This window comes from Pongo pygmaeus, chromosome 2 (assembly GCF_028885625.2).
Source record: "Pongo pygmaeus isolate AG05252 chromosome 2, NHGRI_mPonPyg2-v2.0_pri, whole genome shotgun sequence".
In the NCBI taxonomy this organism is placed as follows: Eukaryota; Metazoa; Chordata; class Mammalia; order Primates; family Hominidae; genus Pongo; species Pongo pygmaeus.
Window position 1 is genome coordinate 177,108,435 of NC_085930.1, and position 7,761 is coordinate 177,116,195.

The window sequence follows — 7,761 nt, forward strand, 5'->3', positions numbered from 1 at the left end:
ACCTGGGGTGGAAAATGGAGTGCTTGTGTCACTCCTCCCCCAACCCCAGGCAGTGCGATGTGCAGTTCTGGAAGAGACTCCTTCCCTCTGTTTGAAGAGAGGAGAAGGAAGAGTAAAAAGGACTTTCTCTTAAAACTTGGATACCAGCTCAGCCACAGCTGGATAGGGCACCAGGCAGAGTCCTGAGGCCCACATTCCAGGCCCTAGCTCCCAGATGACATGTGTAAACATACGTTGGGCCAGAAGGGAACCCATTGCTTTCTGGGGTTTCCTTCTGGCCCAGGGAAGGAACCAGCTCTGGTAGGATCCATCAGCTGCTGACTAAAGAGTACTTGGGCTTTGAATAAACATCAACAGTAGCCAGGTAGTACTTGCTGCAGGCCTCGGGTGAGATCCAGTACCATTCTGGCTTCAGCTATGACTCAGAACATCCTCAGCTGTGGTCGTCATGGGGAGAGACTCTTTCTGCTTGAGGAAGAAGAGGGATGGGTAAAGGGGACTTTGTCTTGCAGCTTGGGTACCAGCTGGGCCACAGTGGGTTAAAGCAAGAAGTGGGTTCCTGAGTCCCTTATTCTAGGCTTTGGCTCCTGGAAGGCATTTCTGGACCCACTCTGGGCCAGAGGGGAGCCAACTTTCCTGAAAGTAGAGACCTAGGCCTGGCAGCCTTTACCACAGGCTTACTGAAGAGCCCTTGAGCCTTCAGTGAACATCAGCGGTAGCTAAGCAGTACTCACTTTGAGCCTGGGGTGGTAGTGGCCATGAGGAGAGACTCCTTCTGCTTAAGGAAAGGTGAGGTAAGAGTGGGAAGAACTTTGTCTCATGGCTTGGGTGTCAGCTCAGCCACAGTAAAAAAGAGCACAAACTAGATTCCTTAGGTTCCTGAAACTAACTTTATAACTTAAAAAAGGAAAAGCCTCAAAAAAAAAAAAAAAAAAAACACAATATAATGATGCATCTTAAACAACGAGCAAAGCAAGAGCAAACCAAACCCCCAATTAGGAGATGAAATAATAAAGATCAGAGCAGAAGCAAATGGATTGGAATGAGGAAACAATACAAAAGATTAACGAAACAAACACTGGAGCTTTGAAAAGAGGAATAAAATCCACAAAACTACAGCCAGACTAAGAAAAAAGAGAGAAGACTCAAATAAATAACATCAGAGATTGTTTTTCTTAAAAAAAGGGCACATCACAAATGATAGTAGAGAAATTCAAAGGATCATTAGAGGCTACAACGAGTAACTAAATGTCAATAAATTGGAAAACTTAGAATAAATGGATAAACTCCTAGACACATGCAACCTACCAAGGTTGAACCATGAAGAAACCCAAAATCTGAATAGACCAATAATAAGGGATGACAGCTAAGTTTTAATAAAAAAAAGTCTCCCAGTAAAGAAAAGCCTGGGACCCAATGGCTTCACTGCTGAATTTTATCAACCATTTAAAAAAGAACTAATATTAATCCTACTTCAACTATTCTGAAGTATAGAAGATGGGGGAATACTTCCAAACTCATTCTGTGAGGCCAGTATTACCCTGATACCAAAAAAACTTAGTATAGAAGAAGCGTACCTCAATACAACAAAAGCCATACATGAGAGATCCACAATTAGTACAATACTGAATAAGGAATAACTGAAAGCCTTTCCTCTAATATCTGAAACACAATGAGGATGCCCACTTTCACCAATGTTATTCCACATATTACTGGAAGTCCTAACTAAAGCAATCAGAAAACAGAAATAAATAAAGGGCATCCAAAATGAAAAGGAAGAATTTAAATTATCCTTGTTTGCAGGTTATATGATCCTATATTTGAAAAAACCTAAAGACTCCACCAGAAACTATTAGAACTCATAAATAAATTCAGTAAAGTTGCAGGATAGAAAATCGACCTACGAAAATAAGTAGTATTTCTATATGCCAACAGCAAACAATCTGACAAAGAAATCAAGAAAGTAATCCCATTTGTAATAGCTACAAATAAAATACCTAGGAATGAACCCAACCAAAGAAATTATAAAAATCTCTACAACAAAAACTATAAAACATTGATGCAATAAATTAAAGAGGACACAAAAAATGGAAAAATATTTTATGTTCATGGATTCTAAAAATTAATATTTTTAAAAGTCTATACTACCTAAAGCAATCTACAGACTCAATGCAATCTCTATAAAAAATTCTAGTGACATTCTTCACAGAAATAGAGAAAATAATCCTAAAATTTCTATGGAACAACAAAAGACCCAGAATAGCCAGAGTTATCCTGAGCAAAAAGATCAAAACTGGAGTAATCACATTACTTGACTTCAAATTATATTACAAAGCTATAATAACAAAAACAACATGGACCTGTCATAAAAACAGACACATAAACCAGTGGAACAGAATAGAGAACACAGAAATAAATCCATACACCTACAATGAACTCATTTTAGACAATGGTGCCAAGAATACACAGTGGGGAAAGAAGTCTCTTCAATAAATGGTGTTTTAAAAACTGATATCCATATGCAGAAGAATGACACTAGACCCCTATCTCTCATCAAATACAAAAATCAAACAAAAATAGATTAATGACTTAAATATAAGACCTTAAACTATGAAACTACCAAAAGAAAACACTGAGGAAGTTTTCCAGAAATTGATCTGGTCAAAGGTTTATTGTGTAATACCCCACAAGAACAGGCAAGCAAAGCAAAAACAGACAAATGGGATCACATCAAGTTCATAAGTTTCCGCACAGCAAAGGAAACAATACAAAAGTGAAGAGATAATCCATAGAATTGGAGAAAATATTTGCAAACTATCCATCTAGCAAGGAATAACCAGAATATACAAGGAGCTCAAACAACTCTATAGGAAAAAATCTAATAATCTAAGAATATGCAAAAATCCGAATAGACACGTCTCAAAAGAAGACCTACAAATGGCAAACAGATACATGAAAACATGCTCAACATCATTGATCACTGGAAAAATGCAAATGAAAACTGCAGTGAGATAGCACTTCACCACAGTTAAAACTGGTTTTATTCAAAAGACAGGCAATATTAAATGTCGATGAGGATGTGGAGAAAAGAGGCTTCTTGCACACTGTTGGTGAAATGTAAATTAGTACAGCCACTATAGACAATAGTATGGAGGTTTCTGAAAAAACTGAAAATAGAACTACCATATGATCCAGCAATCCCACTGCTAGGTATATACCCAAAATAAAGGACACTAATATATCAAAGAGATATCTACACTCCTGTGTTTATTGCAGCACTACTCACAATAGCCAAGATTTGAAAGCAACCTAAGTATTCATCAACAGATGAATGGATAAAGAAAATGTGGTACACATACATATTCCCAAGGTAGTATTATTCTGCCATTAAAAAAATGAGATGCAGTCATTTGCAACAACATGGATGGAACTGGAGGATATTATATTAAATAAAATAACCCAGACCCAGAAACACATGCTTTTTGTGTTCTCACTTACTGTGGGAACTAAAATTTAAAACATTGAGCTCATGGAGATAAAGTAGAACAATGGTTACCAGAGGCTAGGAAGGATGCGCGGGCAGGAAATGGGGATCGTTAAGGGGTACAAAAATATAGTTAAATAGAATAAAGAAGAACTAGTATTTGAGCGCACAACAGGTTGAGCAAACAACAATTTATTGTACATTTTAAAATAATTTAAAAAATAGAATTGAAATGTTTGTAATACAAACGATAAATGCTTGAGGTGATGGATACCACATTTACTCTGATGCAATTATTACACATGGTATGTCTGTATTAAATTATTTCATGTACCCCATAAATATGTACACTATGTACCCATAAAAATTAAAAAGAAAACATGTATATGAATATATGTGGATAGAAAGACATTTAGCAGAAGCCTTCAGAGAAGTTTCTGTAATGTATATATGTTGTTGCATTGCTTAATTAAGAAAAAAGCACATGATGGATAAAAGGCTTTGTGACATAGTAGAAACAACTCTAGATTTGGTGTCAGGTGACCTGGGTTCTAAAGCAGCTCCTCATTAATTTGATATGGTGACTAAACTACTCTGGTCCTTCTTTCCTTATCTATAATATGGAATTAAACTAACTAATCTCTAAGGTCTCTCCCAGTACCAAAGTTTCTTGGGACCATATTTCTTTGGACTTCTTGGTAAAGTTTTTAAGGGTTTGTAAGCCTCATGATCTCAACTCGGGAATCTAAGGAAACACACCATGAACAATTTTTCTGCACATTAGCTGGTGGGACATTCCCCATTGATGGCTCTAATGCTAACTATAACTTGGCTTGATCCTGTTTTCGTGATACTGAAATGGAGGGACACAGATGAGATGTGGGCTTTGCTTTGTCTGGTTGCATTGTCCTAATGTCCTAGAAAGAGGAGATAGTATATAGTAAGAAGAACATGGATGGCAGGGTTTGAATTCTTACTCTAACACTTACTGATTCCGAGGAATGTTTTACACATCAGAAAAAAACAGAAATCTACTGGACAAGAGTTTTTGTGAGCTCCAAATTCATTAAGGCAGGTAAACTGAATAGCACACAATAAGCAATAGAAAAAAAAGTACTGTAATTTTTTTTCTTCTTCTTCCTTTCACAAATGACATATTCTAGAATCAGGTTGATTCTGTGAAAAATGGGAAAAGAGAGATAAGTTTTCTTCATAATTGGCCTAGCAGCTGAAGGTAATCTTGTTCTACTGAACAGTTACATTATAGACAGCTGATAAATTGTAACTTACAATGAATATGTTGTCACAGCAGTAAAAAAAAAAAAAAAAGCAAGTTAAGCAGTAAGAGACAGGAAACAAGGATTTAATTTTGAGATCAATTTGGAACACAATTAAGGTGATGTAGGAACCTAATATTTCATTTGTCTAATAAGATACCTAGGCTTGCTAGTGATTATATGCAGAGTCATTTCCTGTCCCCTCTAATAGATAATAGCTCTGACACTGTGTCCTTTAACAAAGTGTCAAAGAAACAGTTAAATATACTCCAAGAGGAAAACAAATCACACCCTGCCAGACCTACATTATTTTGAGATTCTGCCCACTGAAGTAGGAAGATAGCCTAACCTTTTTTTTTTTAACTCAAGAAATCTGATGGTATCTTGGGAAAAAAAGGTTATAGCTTTATCCTGAAAACTCATTCCATTATTTAGAAAGGACATCATGCAAACGAATGTTGATGCATAACTGGGAACAAATGATAAGGCCTCTTAAGACCTCAAAAAACTTAGGTTTTTATAGTGAGGAATTCAAATCGTTAGTCAAAGAGATAATCTCCTAAATGTCTGTCTGTTCCCTGATCCCATTTTGATTTCTGATTACCTTCAAACTCTGTAAAGCTACAGTTTCCCAACTATGTGCCAAAGCACCTCAAGGTGATGCAGAAAATCCATAGAGAGTACTGTGAGATGTTTATATTTTTAAGGGAAACACAGTGGTCTTTAGCACCTGTCAGATGTTCCATGAATTAATTACAAGCTGAAGGTAATTCGCAGATTGCATACCATTCCTCTGCAGGCCATCATATCTTTTAGAAGCTGGGTTTTTCACAGATGATGTAATAAAAAGCAAGCACTGCACAAAAAGTAATGTGGAACAGGAAGTGAGGGTAGTCGTGTCCAAACTGACTCTGAGGTTTAAGAAGCTGTGTGGTGCCCAGTGAGTGCACGCTTCCCATTAGGAAGCAATTGTGGTTATTAAAGAATGACATAAAATATTTTCTCTTTAAATTTATGTGGATTATTTTAAGCAGCTACTATTAATAATTTGCTAGGACATAAATAGTTATTAAGTTGTTTGGACCTAACTATTTACTATACTGAAGTGTCAGAAATTTCTTTTGGCCTGGGATGCTGTGGAATAATAAACACCACGGGCCACCTGAAGAGAGAAAGTTTGGTAACTCTGCCTTGCAGCTGTCTTCCACTTTGTCAAGACAGCACAGGTCAATGTTTTGTCTTCAATGGCATAGCTATAACAATAAACTGCCTGAGAAGGCTGGGAAGTTTGTACTCCCTTTCATTGAAGCAGAGAAAGTGAAAATAAATTTTCAGTCATTAAGGTCTTTTCAACCTACTGAGAAATGTCTGCATGCCTCATGTTAAACATTTGTCACCTGAGGACAGCCATCTGTTCTTTACAATTTTCATTTGGCCATAACCTCCTCTCCTCTTGCCAAAAGTATTAGAAGGTTGATGGCTTGCTATACAAAATCAGGATGCTTTGGAATTGCCTATTGGATGTGCTTATTTGTAGGAATATTTATGTTATCTGACCTACTTTCTGCATTTCTCCAAAGATTCACATCTCATAAATATACTATTTAATTTCTAACCATGTTCCAAACTGCAAGCACCCTAAAACAATTATTTTATTCTTCTGCTTAAATTGGAAAGCTGGAAAGTAAGTATTCAGACATTATCACTTACTCACATAAGAAATGGCACAGAAACCCGAATCTACAATTGCTTACAAAAGATTCCAAAGAATATGTTTGAAGACTTCTCTCTCTTTCCTCTATATTCTCTCTCTTTGGTGGAACTCATTCCACCTCACTGCTAGCACAGGATAATATCTATCAGGTGGCTCCCAAATTTCTGTCTTCTCCTTCTGAATTGTAGCCACACATTTCAAATTGCCTGGACATTTCACAGGCCCCACAAACATCATGTGCCCCAAAATATACTTACCAGCTTTCCTCTTATACTGCTTTTTCTCCTGCCTTTGTTTTTATGGCCATCTCATACTCCAAATCTGTTACCTTTTACTACTCCTTCCTTGTCCACAACAACCAATCGGTTGTCAAGTCTTGGCAATTTATCTCTTCCATTCATCCTCCGCTCCCACTGCAACTTCCCTGATTCAGGTCATTAATCTCTTCTTACTCTAGTTCGTTCTTTGCAAAACAGCTAGAATGATCTTTACAAGATTCAAATAGGCTCATGTAAGCTGCAGACTTTGGTTTTGTATAATTTGACCCCTGCTTGTTTTACAAGTTTCATCTCAAGCTTCTTATCATCTCCACTAAGAGCTGTGGCCTTCTTTTGGCTTCTCAACTATTTGTAGCTCCTCCCCAACTCGGAGCCAATATAATGCTATTTCCTCTACCTAAAAACTTCCTACCTCGGCCTCCCTCCCCTTCTTAAAATTTGGGATCATTTTAGGCTCAAGTTGATCTTCACCTAAATTCTATTCTTTTCTGGAGGAATTTTGATATGAGGAACCACATCTGCTGCCAGTCACTACAGCTCCCATTCCACCTCCAGAACAACAACAAAAAAAGCTGTCACTTTAAGTTGCGCACAAGCTGGCTCCAAATTTGGAGGACACAACAGCCTAAATAAATATAAAACTAAGGTGGTGCAATGACCTATGTTAGCCACAATAGTGAAAAACTCAAGTGTGTATTGATCATAAGAAAAAAATCTTAAAAAGTAGTTGAAGAAGCTATGAGCAAAATCCTTTATTAGTTTTAAGTGGGAAAATCCTTTACCATGATTTACAACTTAGGAACCAAAAAAGAAAATATTAATATATTTTCAGAAAATATTTGCTTTGTATGTTCCATAATGTGTATTCAAGTGTCTACCTATTTATTCAATCATTCAATACGTATTTATTGAATCTCTGCTATGTCCTAGGCTTTGTGCCAGCTGCAGAATTGACCCATCTAGAGGCAAGGGGGCTGGTCTTCCTCATTCTAATATCAGCCAGTGATT